Source organism: Solenopsis invicta, chromosome 2 (genome assembly GCF_016802725.1).
Source record: "Solenopsis invicta isolate M01_SB chromosome 2, UNIL_Sinv_3.0, whole genome shotgun sequence".
Classification (NCBI taxonomy): Eukaryota; Metazoa; Arthropoda; class Insecta; order Hymenoptera; family Formicidae; genus Solenopsis; species Solenopsis invicta.
The window spans coordinates 20,604,358-20,627,134 of record NC_052665.1 but is presented as its reverse complement, the minus strand read 5'-3'; the positions used below and the strand labels follow the sequence as shown (position 1 = coordinate 20,627,134).

General features: G+C 39.1%; 1 protein-coding gene across 1 annotated transcript in view; it reads left to right on the top strand.

Moving 5' to 3' along the window:
* The window catches only part of LOC113004950, a 418,572-nt gene that overhangs the window by 369,802 nt on the left and 25,993 nt on the right, over positions 1-22,777 (top strand). The window lies entirely within an intron of this gene.

The following is a 22,777-nucleotide window of genomic DNA, read 5'->3' as shown; positions in this document are numbered from 1 at the left end:
CAGGTTAGCTGACGAAGACAAATTCCGAAAGAATGTTACTTTGCGTTATTCGGGCGATGATTCGGTTGCTTATGTCGTGTCCTTGAACGCTTTGTTGGATACAGGGAGTCCAATAAGTCTGGTTAAGAATAGTTTCATAGCAAATCCCTCACGGAAAGACGTGCAATATTACACTGATAAATTTAGCGGAATAAATAATTCAAAATTAGTTGTATTGGGTACAGTAGAAGCTAGCGTCACTTTAGATAATATTACAAAGAACAATATTGTTCTGATCGTCGTGCCCGACAATACCATGGCGTCAGACATTGTGTTAGGACGCAATGCGTTGAGAAAATTTAATTTAGCTCTTGCGGATAAAGGAGTGACGGAGGAAAACGAAGCTATTAGCGCGATTATGAATATTGATACTAGCTCACAGGAACAGAACATTACGGAGTCCTTGGAAGTCGACGAAACGGTGTCGGTAAAAAATAAACTAATCTTGAGCGAACTATTTACAAATCATTATGTCAATCCGGTGCGACCTGAGTCGCCAGAAGTTATGGCGGAGTTAAAGTTGAATGTTAAAGATTCGCAGCCTTTTTATTTCCAGCCTAGGCGATTGTCTTTTGCGGAGAAAGAAAAATTGCGGTTAATTTTGAACGAATTAGAGGCGGGAAAAATTATACGACCCAGTTACTCGGAATATGCGTCTCCAATAGTTTTAGTAAAGAAAAAGAATGGAGAGATGCGCATGTGCGTTGATTTTAGCGCTCTGAATAAAGTGATGGTGCGAGATAATCATCCCATACCGCTCATAGAAGACCAATTAATGTTATTATATAATAAAAGAATTTTCAGTCGTTTGGACTTGAGAAATGGATTCTTTCATATTCGGATGTCGGAAGAGTCTATAAAATATACTGCTTTTATTACGCCCTTAGGGCAATATGAATTCCTTAGAATGCCTTTCGGCCTAAAAGTCGGCCCAGCAAGATTTCAGCGCTTTATTTATGAAGTATTTAAAGAATTAATAGAGAAAGGCGACCTTGCGGTGTACTTGGATGATATTCTCGTAGTATCCGAAACTTTGGAGCATCACTTAGACGTATTAAAGCAGGTATTTTGTCTGTTAGTAAGAAATCGGATGGAATTGAGGCTGGATAAATGCCAATTTTTGAGCACAAAAATTGAATATTTAGGATATAGTGTTACTCCCGAAGGAATAAGACCATCGGAGGACGGATTAGCTGCAATTAAGCGTTTTCCAGTTCCAAAAAATGCACGAGAAGTGCATAGTTTCGTTGGATTAAGTTCCTATTTTAGGAAATTTATCGAAGATTTTGCAATTCTGGCAAAACCATTGTATGATTTAACAAAAGAAAACGTACCTTTTGTTTTTGGTCAGAAGGAATGGAAAGCGTTCGAAGAAATTAAGAGCAGGCTAATTTCTAGTCCGATATTAGCAATTTACAGTCATAGAGATGATACCGAGTTGCACTGCGACGCTAGCGCGTTGGGTTTTGGTGCGATCTTAATGCAGCGTAAAGCAGATCTTAAGTTCCATCCTATTTTTTATTTTTCCAAGCGAACCACGGAAGCCGAAAGTCGTTATCACAGCTTTGAGCTGGAGACACTCGCTATAATATATGCCTTGCGTCGATTTAGGATTTATTTGTACGGGATACATTTTAAAATTGTTACCGATTGCGAATCGTTGAAACTTACGCTTAGTAAAAAAGAAATAAATCCAAGAATAGCGCGCTGGGCTTTGGAGTTGCAGGACTATGATTATGCAGTAGAGCACAGACCCGGTTTGCGTATGCGTCATGTAGATGCGCTTAGTCGTGCGACGAACATTTTAATTATTGAGGATAATCCGCTTGAATATAATTTGGCGATTGCTCAAAGCCAAGATCCAGTAATTAAAGAATTGCGAGATCAGTTTGAAAAATCCGAAAGTTCGAAATTCGAAATGCGAAACGGTATAATATATCGAAAAAAACCTGATCAGATATTGTTTTATGTACCGTCGGCTATGGAGCGCAATGTGCTGTATAAGTATCACGATGAAATGGGGCATTTTGGGGTGGAAAAAACTGTTCACGTTATCAAACAGAATTATTGGTTTCCTAAATTAAAAGAGAAGGTCGAATCTCATGTCAGAAATTGCTTGAAGTGTATCGCCTATTCTCCGGTGTCGGGACGTAAGGAGGGATATCTGCATAGTATTCCAAAGGGGAATGTACCGTTTAATACTTTGCACATTGATTATTATGGCCCGGTAGATAGAGCGCGGTTGGTCAAGCAATATGTATTTCTGATAGTGGATGCTTTCACTAAATATGTCAAATTATACCCGACAAAACATGCCTCAACTTCGGAAGCGATACGATGTCTAGATGATTATTTTGTCAATTATAGCCGACCTGGGGTAATAATATCAAATCGCGGTGCTTCATTTACTTCGCGAGAATTCTGTGATTTTGTTAACGGAAATGATGTTAAGCACATTCTGATAGCGACAGGCTCACCGCAAGCGAACGGGCAAGTCGAACGTATTAACAGAATACTTACTCCTATGTTAGCCAAGCTGGTCGATAACGAAAATGGAAAATATTGGTATAAAGTGTTGAGAGACGTAGAGTACTCATTAAATAATACATTAAATAAGAGCATTGGTACTATCCCCAGTGAAGCTTTATTTGGTATCAGCCAGCGGGGTAAAGTGCGAGATGAAATAACGATCTATTTGCAGAATAATCGATGTGAGAGTGATAGAAATATGAATCGACTCAGATCAAACATTGTAAAAAACACCGAACTATCTCAGAAACGGAACGAATCTATTGTAAATCGGAAGCGAAAAAAACCTTATCATTATGAAAAGGGAGATTTAATCATGATTCGAAATTTTGATAACACTGCAGGAGCTTCGACAAAATTAATACCGCAATTTAAAGGACCTTATAAAATTGTAAAATGTCTACGACATGATCGCTATGTCGTTGCTGACGAGGATGGTTATCAAAATACTCAGCGACCGTACCGTGGTGTTTGGCAAGCATGTAATATGCGACCGTGGAGAAACATTGACTGACTCCAGAGTTGCTCTAGTATTGTTATAGATTTCTTTTATTGTACATAGCGCTGGGACACGTGTTTGTCAATACATTAATAGCATGTAAGTTTGAGAATTCTAATTTAAATTTTATATGTCCGAGGACGGACAACGGTCAGGCTGGCCGAATTGTAAGCGTTATAATTCAAACGTCTAATATTAGTTGACGCGTTATTAGGAAGATAGCGCTGCCGCGGAAAGAAAAGCAGGATACGAGAGTCGTGCATAGGCGTTAGGACAGATAAGTCGTCGTAGGGACACCGGCAAGTACAAATCGCCCAAGCATTACCATATCGGAAATAAACGAAATAGTTTTGAAATCGGAATACGACTGATTATTGTGATTTTGGAAAATTCCCGCATCCCCCGTCTTAAATACTGTACAAGAGTAGTAGAGTCTACGCTATCATGGATACGGCTGTCTGAGCTAACATCACTAATGATCCCGGAGGATTGATTAGGAAAAGATTAATCTTACCAAATAAACTTAAGAAATAATACGCTATCGCTTGCGAACGTTCGCATCAGGTACGCCATGCACAGAGAGAGAGAGAGAGAGAGAGAGAGAGCGAGAGAGAGAGAGAGAGAACAAACCAGCGCCGCCGCTAGCGCTCGTAACGCCACAACACAGCCTTAATTTGACACGTACGTCATTTTGTTCGTCTGACATAGAACTACAAACACACACAAGTTGAGTCCGCCAAAAACTAGCGCCTTTGTTTTATTGTTCAGTGATCATGTCGAGTTTTGTGCCTGAAAAACAACATTTGCGGCACGCATTGCTTTTTTTATTTAAGCAAAAGAAAAAGGCTGTTGAAAGTAATCGTTTGCTGGTAGAAACATATGGTGAACACGCTCCATCGATTAGAACATGTGAGACATGGTTTCGATAATTTAAAAGTGGTGATTTCAATGAAAGACAGTGAGCGCTTTGGTAGACCACAAAAATGCAAAGACGAGCAATTGCAGGAATTATTGAATGATGACCCAACTCAAACTCAATGGCAATTAGCAGAAGCATTACATGTATCACAAGAAACAATTAGCAGACGTTTACGAGCAATGGGAAAGATCAATAAACTCGGTAAATGGGTCCCACACAATTTGAATGAACGTCAAATGGAAAATCGCAAAGTCACTTGTGAAATGCTGCTTCAACGCCACGAAAGAAAATCATTTTTGTATCGAATTGTGACAGGTGACGAAAAATGGATTTATTTTGAAAACCCGAAGCGGAAAAAATCGCGGCTTTCACCTGGCGAAGCCGGTCCATCAACACCAAGGCCATCGCTTCGACAAGAAGACCATGCTCTGTGTCTGGTGGGACCAGAGCGGTATTGTGTATTATGAACTCTTGAAGCCCGGCGAAATCGTTAATACACAACGCTATCGCCAACAAATGATTAATTTAAACCACGCATTAATCGAAAGACGACCGGAATGGGCCAGAAGACATGGCAAAGTGATTTTGTTACACGACAATGCGCCGTCTCACACAGCAAAACCAGTAAAAAACACCTTAAAATCTCTTGGACGGGACATCCTTCCGCATCCGCCGTACTCCCCAGACCTGGCGCCATCTGACTATCACCTCTTCGCATCAATGGGGCACGCGCTCGCAGAGCAGCACTCCAGCAATTTCGAGGAAGTTGGAAAAAGGCTCGACAAATGGTTTGCCGCAAAAGACAAACAATTTTTCTAGCATGGTATTCATAAATTACCTGAAAGATGGGCGAAATGTGTAGAAGCCGATGGCCAATATTTTGAATAACAAAAAATTAATTTTCCTTTAAAATTACGTGTTTTTTTTTACCAAAAAACCGGAAAAAACTTATGCATACACCTGGTATAAGACCGTGAATGAGAGCAAATAATTACAACGTGTCTAAGAGTCAGTGAATAAGCAAGAGTGTGTATGTGTGTTGTACGAGTGACACACGGTTACGGTTAGATGGCGTCATTGTTGCTTTTTGGCTCCTAATTTGAACACTCCTCGTCAATGACATCATCCTCATTGCTAGAAAATGCCTGTAGTCCACCTTCTTTGATAATTTACGCAGCCTCACGTGCTGTATTGCTTTTGTAAGCACATCTGCAAGCATATCTTCACTTGCACAATATTCGAGCAAAATTATGTTACCTTTATTTAGGTCCCTCACGAAATGATACTTTGTGTCGACATGCTTCGATCTTTTACTGAATTTTTGATTATTGGCCAACTTTATGCAGCTTTGGTTATCTTCGTAAATTTTTACTGGTAGTTTAACTTCTTCTTGAAAATCCTTTAATAATTTCGTTAGCCATAACATTTCTTGACATCCATCGCTTAGTGCGATATATTCCGCTTCAGCAGACGAGAGTGCTACACAAGATTGCCTTCTGCAGGCCCAACTGATTATGCTTCCGTAATATTTGAATAAATATCCGCTGTTTGATTTTCTGTCGTTCTTAGATCCTGCCCAATTTGCGTCTGCGTAGCCTATGAGTCCTTCTTCCTTTCGTTCCTTGCTTCCGAGTTTAAGTTTATAATCTGCTGTGTATTTGAGGTATCTTGCAATTTTTTTTGCTTCTGTCCAGTCTGTTTCCGTTGGATTATTTAATTTTCTGCTTAGTATTGCAACAGCAGTCTTGATGTCCGGTCGTATACATGTAGCTATACAGGGTGATTCAGGACGACCCATGTGTCCCTAAAGACGTGTTCTTGAATAAATTCTGAGACGATTTTTCCTGTACGAAAATTTTGTCCGACGCTTACTTTTTGAATAATAAGAGGATAAAGTTAGCGAATCACGGGCCGTGTACACATGACAAAGGCGGCGCAACTCACCGTTCTACACAGGTAAGCGCCCGCGTCGGACGTTGAGTTGCGCCGCCTTTGCCTACCACGTGTGTACGGCCCGTGATTCGCTAACTTTATCCTCTTATTATTCAAAAAGTAAGCGTCAGACAAAATTTTCGTACAGGAAAAATCGTCTCAGAATTTATTCAAGAACACGTCTTTACAGGGACACATGGGTTGTTTTGAATCACCCTGTATATAGCAAGCTCCCGATCAGACTCTGAAAATTTTTGTTATCTCGTAATATTCTGTGATCCTCGAGATTTTTGTATCGTACACTTAGCGGTACGTTTGATTCTTTGGCGTCCTTCAATCTGTAGGTTTACAAAATGTTACATATGTGCTTCCTTTGATGTATGTAATAGACTTCTTTATCTATCTGTATTTGGATTCCTGAGTATTCTTTAATTTTTCCTAGCTTTGTTAATGCGTACAAATCCGATAATGTCTCTTCTAGCTTCATTATGTCTTCTGTGTTGTTAAGCGCAATTATTATATTGTTTACGTAAATTGTCACATAATTTTTAGTATTCTTATCACGTTTTATGTAAAAACATGTGTCAGCTTTACCCTGTATATATCCTAACTTTATTAATTTGTCCGAAATGCATTTGTTCCTTAAATTTGCTGACTGTTTTAAACCGTATATACTTTTGTTCAATTTTAGTACGTATTGTTCCTTTTCTTTGACTTTATATCCTTTAAGTTGTTGCATGTATATTGTTTCTGTTAAATCCGTGTTTAGAAATGAATTCTTTATATCATAGTGCTGCAACTTGTCTCTGCCTACTATGGTTAGTAGAATCCTTAGCGTCGTCTGCTTGACTACTGGTGCGAAAACTTCATGATAATCTATACTATATTCTTGATTGTAGCCAAGTGCGACCAACCTTGCTTTATGGCAAACTATTCTTCTTTTTTCATCCTTTTTGAGCTTAAACACCCACTTGCATCCTATAATCTTCACGTTTTCCGGAGGTTTCTCTAGTTTCCATGTCTTGTTTGCAACTAGTGACTTGTATTCTTCAACAAGAGCTTTCTTCCAATTATCTTTATCCTTTCCTGTCAGTGCTTCTTCAATTGTTTTCGGCTCGTCATCTGCATGCATTGTTATTCCAGCAAATTCATCAAATCTTAATGGTGAAATTCCTTTATTCTTTCGTTCTGACTCTTTTCGTGGTGTTTCCGTTATGTTTGGTTCTTTAGTTGATTGTCTTGTCTTCTTCTTAACTTCTTCAGCCTGTGTTTTTTCTTCTGTAGATGTATCTTGTTTCTTCTCAACGATTTCTATTTCTGTCTTGGATTCGTCGCTTTCCTTTTCTTTATTAGGCTCCTCCTGTTTCCGCTTCTCGTCTAGAAATATAACGTTTCTGCTGATAGTTATCTTGTTGGTTTCTTTGTCCAGTATGGACGTATTTAACCTGAATGCTTTCGACTGATCACTGTATCCTACGAAATGTAGCTTTCTTGCTTTACTATTTAATTACGCCTCAGTTCATCTGGAACCTTTACATATGCTTCACATCCAAATATGTGTATGTCCTTTAAATTTGGTTTCTGCGAAAACCATTTTTCATATGGCATTCATTACACTTCGTTGGTAATCTATTTTGCAGATAGTTAGCTGTAGTTACCGCCTCACCCCAGTATTTCTTGGCTAATCCACTGTCGATGATCATACACCTGACCATTTCAATTAAGTACCTATTTTTTTTTTTCGGCCTTGTCATTCTGCTGTGGTGAAAAATGTGCTGTGAGTTCTATCTTGATACTCTTCTCCTTAAGGTAATCAGTTAGCTGATTGTTAACCTTAATATTTTGGGCTTTTTGTTGAATTTATTCTTGACTGTTTCAATATATTCTTTAATATACCTGAAAACCTTCGATTTGTGTACTAGAAGGAACACTTCCGTATAGTTGCTGTAGTCATCGATCATGGTTAATACGTACCTTTTACCACCTTGCGTGATGATTTGCATGGGACCGCAAACATCACTGTGTATGATATCGAGAATATCTTTTGTTTGTCTGTTTGATACTTTTGGGAAAGGCTTTCTACTTAACTTCCCTGGAATACAATCCTCACATACTTCCTTAATTCCGCAGTGTTGTATCGTAATACCGTATGCTATATCTTCTTTGACTAATTTCCTGATTGCGTCCGGATCTCTGTGTCCTAACTTTCTGTGCCATGAATGAATACAGTTGCTTGAATGCGTTTTCATCGACGATAGAGCTGTATGTTTTACTGTAAGTTTATACAAATTTCCTGTGCTTTTTGCCGTAATGATTACCTCCTTATCTTTTAATATATTGCATGTTTTTTCTTTAAATTCTATTGTAAACCCGTTTTCTGTAATTTTCTTCACTGATAATAAGTTACTATGTAAGCCTGGTATGTATAAAACATTCTTTAACATGATTGTCTTCTCAATATTTCCGTTGTAACAACTGATTCTTTCTGATCCTATGCCCATTACCTTGGCTTCCTTTCCATTTGCAACAGTAACTTTATCTTCTATAGTTGTGAATGTTTTGTTGAAGAACTCTCTGCTATTTGTCATGTGACTTGTGGCACCCGAATCTACGTACCACGATTCTCTTGAATTGTCTTCACTGTCTATATTAAAGCAAAAATTATCCTTGTTCGTAGTTGCTTTATTTGCTTTTTCAGTTTTCTCTTTCCATGCTTTATATTTCCTGCAGTCTTCTTCATGTAGCCTTTCTTCTTACAGCAGAAACATTCCATGAGATCCTGTCCTGATTTTGTGTGTTTTCCAATATTTCGTATCTTCAGAACCTTGTCCTGTCTTTCATTCATTACAGCTATGTTGCTCGTTTTCCTATAATACTCGTCGATGAGCTTTCCTTTTACCAGACTGATAGTTAAGTCCTTTTCTGGCCTGCTTTCAAGCGCATTTATCAAGCTGTTGCAAGAATCTAGAAGACTACCTAGTAACATTGCGATAAACAATTTCTCTTTAATATTCTCTCCAATGGCTTCTATGTTGTTTTTAATTATTGACATATTTATAATATGTTCCTCAACATTATCGTTTTCTGCGAGTTTCATGCCGTACAAATTCTTTAGTAGAATAACCTTACTTGATAATGAAGTCTTCTGATGATAATCTCTTAATGCTTTCCATGTTCCTGCCGCCGTTGTCTTACTGCGAATGTATATGAACTGATTATCTTCCACTAGAAGTCCGATCGTTGCTATTGCTTGCGCGTCTTTGTTCAGCCACGCAGCATCTGTGCTGGTTGCTCTTTATGCACAACATCCCATAGGCCTTCCCTTATGAGCAACAACTCTACCTTATACTTCCACGACTCGTAGTTGTCGTTGTTCAGCTTTGCGACTATCACGTGGTGTTTCCGCCATTTCCGTGCTCTCTCCTTATTGCGTCTTAACCTATACCTTACATGGCCTCTTTACTACCTTTATTATCTCAATCAATCCTGATCCTTGGGCCCATAACCTGTTGGCAGGGACCTTTAGAGCAAGAAGCAACTGTACACCAGGATTGAATTAAGAAATGATACACTTTATTGTATATATAAAACCGTGAATGAGAGCGAATGATTACAACGTGTCTAAAAGTCAGTGAGTAAGCGAGAGTGTGTATGTGTCTTGTACTAGTGACACACGGTTACGGTTAGATGGAGTCATTGTTGCTTTTTAGCTCCTAATTTGAACATAAAAAAATTCATAAATCCCTTTTATGTTTCTCAATTATAAGCAATAATATTACGCATTTGTTACTATTTTATAATACATTTCTCAAAATATATTTTCAAAACAAACTTTGAAAGCTATAATATTCTATAAAATCTGAATTTCCTATAATAATCTATAAGAACTCAATAACGTTAAACATGAAAATTTGTACTGTTACGTCCAGGGTTGAAGAAAGATAGGTAAGATGTGGAGGGAGAAAAGAGGGACGTAACAACTTGAGAATGTGCACACGAGGCACAGGCAAGGCCGCGTCGACAATCCAGAATATATGGGTCAATGGGTTTACAGCGGGGGCCCAATGACAAACATTCAGGGTGTCCCGCATCCCTCGGTCCTGTTTTGAGGCAACAAATCTAATTGCTTTACCTCGGGATCAGACCTAGTGCTTATCCTAAGAGCGAGGAATGGTGGTCGTGGTTGAAAAATTTGGATAGATTAATTGTTATACATAGTTTATTCTAATGAATAATAATAAAGAATACAATGTCGACTTACTGGGCAATTTAACATTTCATTCTCATGATTACTTATTCAAATGAATAAATTGAATTAGCGTTGGTTTCCCCCTTTTATATATATATATATATATACGAGGTGTGTTCAAAAAGTATCGCGAATTTTGAATTTTCGCGGGTTACGTATATTCGAATTTCGATCTTTTTGTGGCGTTATGTTGGTACTCATGTCTCTCACTTATGCCGACAAGCTCGGCCATTTTGAATGTTCACTTAATTGTTGACAGCTGCTTTGCTTGCACGTGTTTTGGATCGTCTTCGATTTTTAGCTATTCAAAAAAATGGATCAAAGAACCTGTATCAAATTTTGTGTGAAAAACGAAATTAAGTGCGCGGATGCATTCCGAATGTTGACTGTGGCATACGGAGAAGCTACCTTGGACCGAAGCAACGTTTATCGGTGGTACAAAATGTTCTCAGAAGGCCGAGAAGATGTGAACGACGAAGAGCGTGCCGGACGCCCGAGCACTTCAACAACAGACGAAAAAATTAATGAAGTGGAGAAAATGGTATTGGCCAATCGTCGAATCACCGTTAGAAAAGTTGCTGAGGACCTAAACATATCGATTGGCTCGTGCCATTCGATTTTTATCAATGATTTGGGCATGAGACGGGTCGCCGCGAAATTCGTACCAAAATTGCTCAATTGCGACCAAAAACAGCATCGCATGAACATTGCTAATGAGATGTTGGACTCTGTCCGCGACGACCCAAATTTGCTCCAGAGGGTCATAACTGGTGACGAATCGTGGGTTTATGGTTATGACGTGGAAACCAAAGCTCAATCATCTCAATGGAAGCTGCCGCACGAACTAAGACCGAAAAGCGCGCCAAGTTCGGTCGAATGTGAAAGTTTTGCTGACAGTTTTCTTCGATTGCAGGGGCGTGGTGCATCATGAGTTCTTGCCACAGGGTAGAACGGTCAATAAGGAATATTACCTGCAAGTTATGCGCAATTTGCGCGAAGCAATCCGCCAGAAACGCCCGGATTTGTGGAAGAACAAAAATTGGCATTTGCACCACGATAACGCCCCTGCTCACACATCGTTGCTTGTGCGCGACTTTTTGGCCAAAAACAACACACTAATGATGCCGCAGCCACCGTATTCCCCAGATCTGGCCCCCTGTGACTTTTTCTTGTTCCCTAAACTGAAGAGGCCCATGAAAGGACGACGTTACGCTACGCTTGACGAGATAAAGACGGCATCGAAGGAGGAGCTGAACAAGATAAAAAAAAATGATTTTTTGAAGTGCTTCGAAAATTGGAAAAACCGTTGGCACAAGTGTATAATATCTCATGGGGATTACTTTGAAGGGGACAAAATAGATATTCATGAATAAATAAATAATTTTTGAAAAAACACAAAATTCGCGATACTTTTTGAACACACCTCGTATATATATATATATATATATATATATACCGGGTGTCCCAGACCACCCGTCCCACCCGATTTTTTCGTAAACGCGACATTTTAAAGAAAAATGTTTCAGACAAAAGTTGTAGGGTTTTAAAAGATCTATTTACTGATTTTATCAGTTTGACCTTGGATGGCGTCGCCAAGGTCAGATCAAAATAACATTAACTTTTTTAAATAGGACACCTCATTTTTGGTTCCAGAATCTAATAGCTGGTGTCAAGACCTTTCCAAAACACTATAAGAAAGTTTATTTTTGTTGAGTACTTTCCGAGTTGTGAGGCTTGAAAGTTACGGTGTACTGTTACCTTCAAGCGTCATAACTCGGAAAGTCCTTAACCAAAATAAACTTATTTATAGTGTTTTGGAAAGCTCTCGAAATCGACTACAAGAAAATGCAATGAAAAATATAAGCAGAGGACACCGACTTCGCCCATGGTATCACGTCGAATAATGCTTTCTCTCTCGACCCAACGTCGAGCGAGGAGGATGCACTATCGTAAAGCCCCCCACCACTTTCCGCCCGCACCCCGATCGTCGCCGCGCAGCCTAGACACACGTACGAGCGCGGCTCCGCGTGTGTGCGGCAGCCGAGCGCTAGCGTCGAGAGACACCATTTCTGCCGGTGCGTGTACCTATAGTCCTACGCGTAGAGTTTTGAAGATACCTAATTACCGAGATCTCTAACATTCGGTACAGCTCTATGATGCCGTTTATTCTTGATTTATTAATATTAATCTTCATTTAATGTTGATTATTGTAGCAATAAAGTAATTTTCACGAAAAAGCACCCTTACATACCACTCCTAAAAGTCATTGCTTAGAATTCATAATATTACGCAACTCGTCACCAATTCACGTTTTCTAATAAGCAACCCGGTCGTAAGCGTAATTTGTAGTTATGCCTTACCCGAACGAAGAAGCTGCGTTAATGATGTCAGTTTTGGGTAGAGCTGGAAGTTTTCGAGCAGCTGAAATAATGTGGCGAAATGAATATCCCGATCATACACCACATTCGCGCAAAGTTTTCAGTCGCTTACAACGTCGAATAATTGTAAAAGGTATTGTTCAGCCGGATCATAATAAGGGAAGGCAAATTCATCGATCAGTTCGTTCAGTAAGAGCACCTGATGTAATTGCATCTGCCTTTGTAACCCCGAATGATTCTTTAAAGCGACGAGCAAGAGATAGTGGAATAAGTCGAAGCACGATCAGTCGAATTTTTCGTGAAAATTCATTCCATCCATATCGAATGTCACTTCACCAGGCCATGACATTGAACGATCATAGACAAAGACTGATATTCTGTAATTGGATTACTCAACAATTACCTAATTTCCATAGAAGTATTTTATTTTCTGATGAGTGCACCTTTAAAAGTGACGGCGAAATAAACACACATAATTTTCGTTATTGGGCACAAGAGAATCCACATTGGTATCGAGAAATGGATCATCAACGTATCTGGAAAGTCAATGTTTGGTGCGGAATTGTTGATACGCATATCGTGGGACCATTTTTCTTTCAAGAGAATTTAAACCGTTTTTTATACGCCGATTTACTCGAAAACGAACTTCCACGTTTACTTGAAGATATTCCACTCCAATTACGTCTAAATATGTGGTTTCAACAGGATGGATGTCCCGCCCACACGTCTGGCATTGCTCGTCATCAACTGAACCGCATATTTCGCGGCCGATGGATAGGTAAACATGGTCCACATAATTGGCCACCACGATCACCGGACCTTACAATTTTAGATTATTATTTGTGGGGACGAATAAAAGACCTTGTATACCGCGAACGACCTACGACTGCAGAAGATATGAAAAACAGAATTCGACAAGTCATTCAGTCTCTAGATACTGACGAAATTCGTCGGGCGACGGATGATTTCCAAAGTAGGGTAACAGCCTGTATAAATGCACGTGGTGGACATTTTGAACATCGAGACTGAACAACATGCGTATGCACAAAGGTGACGGCAAGGGGAACCACCTTATGAAAGCACCCCGACAAAGGTGACGGCGTGGGGAACCACCTTAAAAAAGCACCCCGACAAAGGTGACGGCAAGGGGAACCACCTTATGAAAGCACCCCGACAAAGGTGACGGCAAGGGGAACCACCTTATGAAAGCACCCCGACAAAGGTGACGGCGAGGGGAACCACCTTAAAAAAGCACCCCGACAAAGGTGACGGCAAGGGGAACCACCTTATGAAAGCACCCCGACAAAGGTGACGGCAAGGGGAACCACCTTATGAAAGCACCCCGACAAAGGTGACGGCGAGGGGAACCACCTTAAAAAAGCACCCCGATAAGGTGTAAGTACGATCTTGTTACCTACACGTGGTACACCTTAGGTAACGCTAATACCTACAGGCGGCACCGATTATTTCGTTTTTACATTTTAAAAATGTTACTTTGACTTATACCTTTATGCGCAAGATCGATCTCAAGGTCGAATTCAAGATCATCATCAGGTTGATCCCTCGAAATCATGCAAATTTTGTCTGAGCCATTTTTTTGTACAAGCACATCCCTACGTTTTAAAAGGGTGGGACGGGTGGTCTGAAACAGGTATATTTTTCATTGCATTTTCTTGTAGTCGATTTCGAGAGCTTTCCAAAACACTATAAATAAGTTTATTTTGGTTAAGGACTTTCCGAGTTATGACGCTTGAAGGTAACAGTACACCGTAACTTTCAAGCCTCACAACTCGGAAAGTACTCAACAAAAATAAACTTTCTTATAGTGTTTTGGAAAGGTCTTGACACCAGCTATTAGATTCTGGAACCAAAAATGAGGTGTCCTATTTAAAAAAGTTAATGTTATTTTGATCTGACCTTGGCGACGCCATCCAAGGTCAAACTGATAAAATCAGTAAATAGATCTTTTAAAACCCTACAACTTTTGTCTGAAACATTTTTCTTTAAAATGTCGCGTTTACGAAAAAATCGGGTGGGACGGGTGGTCTGGGACACCCGGTATATATATAAAAGGGGGAAAGTTTTCCCTTTAATTTAACAATATATATATATATATATTGTTAAATTAAAGGGAAAACTTGAATTGGACTCAAATTGTTTAATACAGAGTAGACTATACTATTTAAATTAACAATTAGAGTGTGCGATACAATTAATTTGTGCTTTACAACAGATAATACAATAATATTATTGTCTTATAATAGTTACTATTTACAATTCTTTCTAGAAATATACGTATATGTATAGGTGCCTATGTTGGGACTTCATTTAATACGGCAGTATTGGGGCGGAAGTGGTTTAGAAATATTAATTTGGGGATTAAATAATATTTCAGATATATATGGGGGAGATATACGGGGACTGGTGCATCGGGGGGAGACCGAGAAAGGAAGGCACGGACCGCTTCGAGGTCAAATTCTTCGGGGCCAATAGAGAACGTGCCAGGAGGGAGTGGAACAGAAGAGATCGGAAGAATTGACTCTAGTGATTGAAGAGGACCAGGGGCAAAATAACAACATGGGGGAGGTGGAGGTAGCTCCTTTACGAACTCTACACTAAGCGCGGGGCTAGGAGAACGATCCTCGTCCTCGAGATCATGCGATCCGAGGATCGGAGGGGTGGAGCAAGGTTGCTCCTCCTCCTCGTGAATTTCAGGGATCGGAGATCCCTGAGAAAAGAGTGAAACGGGAGAGTCCGGGAAGATTCTATAAGTTATTTGAGAATCGGGGGAGTCGGCGCAAAGAAAATTATCTACGGGGGAGTCGACGCGAAGAAAATTATCTACGGGGGAGTCGGCGCGAGGAAAATTATCTACGGGGAAGTCGGCGCGAGAAAAATTTTCTACGGGGGAGTCGGCGCGGGAAAAATTATCTACGGGAAAATCGGGGGAAAATGCGAACGGGGGAAGTCGCTCTTCTTCCGGTGCGACCGGAGAGTACGAAACAGAGGGGCAAAGTCGATTAACTTGGGCGGCGATCCTGTGTATTTCCTCCTCAATGGCTTCGAGGCGGCGGGTTCGGCGATTGCGGCGATTTCGGCGGCGCTTCGTGGCTGCTCGGGACCGGTTTTTATGGACTTTAGGGACTTTATTCACTAAAATAATAAAAAAAAACTCCATTTCTCTCCGTTTGGCGAAAGGTTAAAATTTGGACACTCTCTCGGGTTAACTCGAATAGGGTTCGAGTGAAACCGAGGAAAAAGATCGTAAGTAAAAAACAGGTTTGACAGAATCTAAGGGGAGAAAAGGAAACGAGAATTCTTACGAGTTAATCCCAAGAAAGAGAAGAATTAAAAATAAAGAGATTCTTTCGGATTAACTCTTACGAGTAAATCCCAAGAAAGAAAAGGATTTAAAAATGTAACAAACCGCCTTTCCGCTCCCCCCTCGGACCGTCCACCGTTCCGGGCTGTCCGGCCGAACAACCGCCGGACAGCGTAAACACGGCGCGTAGCGCCAATAAGACACATAGACACCGGCGTAGCGCGCGTTGACGCATCCGCACGTGAGATCGCCGTGACAGATCTCCGCGTTCGACCGAAGTGGCGACCGCTGGACCGATCTCGAGAGGCGAGGAGACCCCCACCGATTCCGTACCGTTTCGTACCCCCGCACCGTCCCTGCCCACGAGATTCGGGTATATAAGCGCCGCCGCTCCTAGAGTCGAGGCTCTTTTCTTCTCCGTCCGATCTCCCGTCCGCAGAAGAAAGCCCATCCCGAGTGCTCACAAGGAGTTAAGCGCCTTAGCTTCCGTCAAGCGATCTTGACACGAGCCATCCGCCTTCCTAGACCGCCGGTTCACGGGCTCAAGTCCATCTTGGGCTCCACCAGGAGATCCTGGTAGTCGGCACTTCCCGATTCGCCGTCCCGTCTCGGTATCGACTCACGACCTAGGGTGTGGAGTTCCGCGCCTCTACCAAAAGCTCTTGGCGTGAGTCGATCACCACTGCCAAACATCGCGGTATTAACCGCAACGCGCCGCGATCGAGACCCAGTACAGCTGTACCGCGCGCGCGTCTACGGCCGTGGCCGCGGCCTTCGGCAAGGCCACGGTACCCGCGCATCAACAAGGATTCCGAGTTCCGAGAATCTCGGTTCGGAAATCACGCGAAACTTGTAAATAGACCCGTGTACAATACCGCGTTAAAGGCCGACCGCTACAAATCTCGCGTGTAAATACCGTTCGTCCGTCCACGCGCTTTGGTTTCCGTTTGTCCGTCCGCGCGCTCTGGTTTCCGTTTGTCCGTCCGCGCGTAATTTCTAAGTTGTGTTACGTCCGTCCGAGCGTCACCGCTATCCGTCCGTCCGCACGTCGTGGCTAAAACGCCATGCTACTGTATTGTACGATACGTTACGCGAAATAAATTCGCTGCTTTCTTTCCACCCAACACACTGTCTAGTTCTCTTGGTTCTCAATCCGCGTCCTAGTCCGCCTAACTTACGCCGCCCCGTGCGCGGAAAAAATCAGGTCGTTACAAAGATAAAGAAATTCTTTCGGATTAACTCTTACGAGTTAATCCCAAGAAAGAGAAGAATTAAAAATAAAGAGATTCTTTCGGATTAACTCTTACGAGTTAATCCCAAGAAAAAGAATTAAAAATAAAGAGATTCTTTCGGATTAACTCTTACGAGTAAATCCCAAGAAAGAAAAGAATTTAAAGATAAAGAAATTCTTTCGGATTAACTCTTACGAGTTAATCCCAAGAAAGAGAAGAATTAAAAATAAAGAGATTCTTTCGGATTAACTCTTACGAGTAAATCTCAAGAAAGAAAAGAATTTAAAGATAAAGAAATTCTTTCGGATTAACTCTTACGAGTTAATCCCAAGAAAGAGAAGAATTAAAAATAAAGAGATTGAGAGAGAGAGAGAGAGAGAGAGTATGGAGAGGAGTATGGGAAGGAAAGAGTAATAAACTTAATAAATATATTATATTTAAAGTTAAAGTCTTTCGCACTAGAGAGAGAAAGGGTGTTCGAAAAACGAGAGCAAAACAAACAGTTGATTCAGGATTTACTGCTTGCAGATTGTAGTGTGAGTGTCAATGTAGGTGAATGTGATTCTCTCGGAGCCGCAGGGCTTCAAACTGGGCCGCACTCGGCGGAAGATGGTAGGTCCGGTCGGAGGTATTCCGGGTGAGATGCACAATGGTCTGCAGATCCCAACCAGGGACGTTTCAACTGACACTTTTCCTCTCGACCGAGACTTGCGCCGCGTAAGAGTTTAAAGGCCGCGGATCCGAGAGTCGCAGAACTCGGGCATGCAAGATGCCACGGAACTACGGTTCGGACGAGGAATGAAGACTAGACTAGACGCTCCGCTAGAAGACGCACCTATTTATACTATTTTTCATCTATGATTCCCTTTGTCCCATCGAGGGCCGTGTGCACCACTTTATTCATTAATACACCCACGTGCAATATTTACTTTTACGACTTTTTTATATTCCTCGGTAATTGTTATCCGAGAAAGCGGCAGGTTTGACAATTGAACTCCCAGAAGCATTAAATGTCAAAAATTCTTTGATTTGTTGCTATGCGGGTATCGGACATTCAGAACTCAAAGGGGTACACACGTGCGTCTTCCAGCTCCCTGATTTTACTATCTTTGGTGTTTCCGGCGTCGAGCAACGGCGTCATCTCAGATCTCCATAATTGGTGAATTTATATCTACTTATTCGTGACATCTGATTATTGCCGTGAGAGTCACCGTATTCTTGGAATGAGGGTGAGATCACTCCGCTCGGCCCCGTTAATTAGAATATCCGCTGGTTGCGAAGGAAAGAATCGTTACTCCGCAGGACGTAACAGTACAATGGATTAATTTTCTTCAATTACAAGCAATAATATTACGCTTCTATTATTTTATGCTGCATATCTTATAATATATTTCCATAACAACCTTCGGAAACTATCAAAGCTGCACTTCTTATAATATTCTATAATGTGTATTCTACAATATTTTTTAGTATCCTATACCGATACAGCACAGAGAGATTGCAGGAACATTGCAGAATGATTTCATTGAAACATTGTAATATTGCATTCCCAGCCAGAAATGATTAGTCGAATCGACGTCGATTCGACGTCGATAACACTGGTCGATCGACGGTCGAAATGTGTAGTCGATTCGACTTAAAAATGGGCTTAAATTTCGATCAGTCATCGACAAGTCGATTTGATGTCGAATTAATACTAATTTCTAATGAGAAATGACCTATCAAATCGACATCGAAATAATATCATTTTGATAATTTTGATGTCGAATTGATGTCGAATTGACATCGATTTTGTCATCATTTCTCACTGGGAATATCTAGAGATGAGATTATAACAGGTAATATTAACATGAACTTGAGTAATATCGAAATGCTATTTATTACTGTAATATATTACTTTAATATGTGAATAAAATGTTGAGTGAAAATATAAATGCATATGTGTATTTGCCAAACAAAATATAATTAGAAATGCTTATCTGTTTCTTTGAACTTTTTATCACGTCTTCCAAAACTTTCATCATCTTGTTTTTGATATAGAGCATTCTTTAACCATTGTCCTATGTATAATGATAAATCCGTAACAAATACATTAGGTCTCTTATTATGAATTGCGCCTAGAAATAAAATGTTTTGTGTAAAATTACTAGACACAAATAAGAAATATTTGAAGGCAAAGTATTTTTCTACTATTATAAAAAATACAAATAAAATTTATAAAGTAATATGTATTCACCTATAATCACTTCCCACAACAGTAATTTGCAAAAAGGTCTCTTTTGATTGCCATCGCAAATTGTATTTACATGCAAGAGAATTACTAATAGCTGCAGCCATAACTGAATACAATACTTCACTATCATTCACTTTAAATTCTTCTTTGGCTTTTACTTTCATTTGTGAAAAATAATATACCAAATATAATAATGTAAATAAAAAAACATTATTTAAATAGAACAAACTATTTCACAATTAAAACATAAAATCAAATCAACATAATAAAATATTCAAACAGACCTTTAGCTCTTGAAGAATACACCAATAAGTGAGCGCTCACTCAACTGTAAGACGCAACCATTCAAGAGACACAATTGCAATTCGCGCCAAGTCTAAAAATGTAGCGTAAGTGATGCATACTTATATTACCGTACACTGCTGTTCGATAATAGTAATAGTCGTAATTTATCAACCTTGTTTGCACGATAATGATCAATGTGGGCGCATTTCGGGAATATATTTAATAATAATATAATAACATAATAATATAATAATAAAAAAAATAATAAAAATATCTTTTTCCTACATTTCTCATTTTACATAGAAAGCTTATAAAATTTGACAATATTTAAGGTTTTTAAAAATTCCTTTAGAAAAATTTCAAATATGATGAATTCTTATAATAACTATAAATGTTATAAGATATGAAAATTATTAAAAATATACATGTGTATGAAAAATGTTAGTGCAGCTTAGTGATATATTCATTTTAAATGTCCGGGAAAAAATATTTTATATATAAAATATGTCCAAACATAAATACAGGGTGATTCAAAATAACCTATTGGTCCCGAAGCAGGCATATTCGTAATCGAATTCTGAGACAATTTTTCCTTTTGCAAAAATTTGTCCGGAGCTTAGTTTTCAAGTTACAATAAAAATTAGTTAGCGTATGACGGGTCAGGTACAAGTGGTAGACAGGGGCGGCGCGACTCACTGTTACACGCGGGTGTTTCCGTGGAGCACCTCCTGCGCTCAAATGACTAACAAAAGGACATCACATTCCTATTTAAACTTTCTCTCTCTCTCTCTCTCTCTCTCTCTCTCTCTCTTTCTCTCCCTCCGTCACTTTAATTATGCTACATTTAACTTGTCAAATTTCGATCTGTCATCCGGCCGTCAAATATCGGGATGACCGTGAAATCTTTAAGTAAGTTTACATTATTATAATAAATGTACGCCCGCAAATAATAAAATTTAATGCAAATTAGATTACTTAAATGTGCACTTGCAAGTTAAAAGTAGCACTTTTAAAACGCACAAAAAGGAAAGAAAGGAGAGAGAGAGAGAGAGAGTGAGAGAGATAGAGACGGGGAAGAAGGAGGGTTTAAACAAGTTTAAACACGTTCACTCACGCACACGGCAATCAGCTTATTGTTTCCACGATGCGACAGTTCAATTTAAATTTGTCCTTTATCCAGATCTATCCCTCGAAGTTGTTTCATATTTTACCACATTACTATTTACTCTGCACTTGATCGATAAACGCGGAACTACGCGACGAACCGATAGATCAATTTTATTAATTACTATTCTAATCACTACAATTATTCGATTAAAATTACTCGAAGAAACACGTGTTTACGTTACGATCACACAACACGTGTTCACTCGACGATATCAAGCAGTCGACTGGATATTATTGGTTATGTTGTTATAAGAGTGTCGAACGATTGGTCAAAGCCATAAGTCAAAACGCGGCAATTTAAAATGCAAATATTGGTTAATACAATTTACATCGATACAATTTATTAGAAAAATGTTGCAAATGCATATTTATCATTATTTGTTAAAAATTGTATGATAGTGACTTTATCAAGATAATTAAATATTATTCATTCTAAATATTCAAAAAATAATTTTATCAAAATCAATTTTTTCTAAATACTTTTTTTATTTCTTATTTTTGAATATTTGTGAAAACTGTGAAAATATTCCTCAAAATAAAATATCTTATTGCCCTGAAAAGGGCAAATTATCCGTTGCTGCAAGGAGATTTCAAGAATTATATCCTTAAAGTTCTTTTATAATAAATATTCTAAATAATTATCTTGATAAAGTCACTTACAATTTTTAACAAGTAATAATAAACATGCATTTGCCACATTTTTCTAATAAATTGTATCGATGTAAATCGTATTAATCAATATTTTCATTTTGAATTACCGCGTTTTGACTTATGGCTTTAACCAATCGTTCGACACTCTTATAACGACATAACCAATAACATTCAGTCGACTGCTCTATATCGTCGAGTGAACACGTGTTGTGTGATCGTAACGTAAATACGTGTTTCTTCGAGTAATTTTAACGCATTGAATGATTGTAGTGATTACAGTAGTGATTAATAGTAATTAATAAAGTCGATCGATCGGTTCGTCGCGTAGTTCCGCGTTTATCAATCAAATGAAGAGTAAATAGTGTAAATGTGGTGAAATATGAAACAACTTCGAGGGATAGATCTGGATAAAGCACAAATTTAAATTAAATTGTCGCATAGTGGAAACAATAAGCTGATCGCCATGTGCGTAAGTAAACGTGCTTAAACTTGTTCAAAGCCCCCTCCCCCCGTCTCTCTCTCTCTCTCCTTTCTATCCCTTTTGTGCATTTTAAAAGTTCTACTTTTAACTTGCAAGTGCACATTTAAGTAATCTAATTTGCATTAAATTTTATTATTCGCGGGCGTACATTTATTATAATAATGTAAACTTACTTGAAGATTTCACGATCCTTCCGATATTTGACGGCCGGATGACAGATCGAAATTTGGCAAGTTAAATGTAGCATAATTAAAGTGACAGAGAGAGAGAGAGAGAAAGTTTAAATAGGAATGTGCTGTCCATGTACTTTGTCAGTCATTTGAGCGCAGGAGGTGCCCCACGGAAACACCCGCGTGTAACAGTGAGTCGCGCCGCCCCTGTCTTCCACTTGTACCTGACCCGTAATACGCTAACTAATTCTTATTGTAACTTGAAAACTAAGCTTCGGACAAATTTTTGCAAAAAGAAAAATCGTCTCAGAATTCGATTACGAATATGCCAGCTTCGGGACCAATAGGTTATTTTGAATCACCCTGTATATACGAGTATATATACTTACGTGTAATTTATATTAGTGTTATGTATCTTTATATGTAAATAAATATACATATAATTATATAAAATTGTATATAATTACATATAATATAATTATATATACGGACATATTTTACATATAAGTGTACATAATTATATAATAATAATATATAAAAAAAATTTTTCCCGAGTGTCATTCTTTTATAACAAATGTAATAATTTTTAAGATCCATTTATTGCTATTAAAAAGTTGTTAAATCATGCAAATGATGTATGCATCTCTACACAATTTGCAGATCAAGATTATATACAGGTTATCTGTTGATT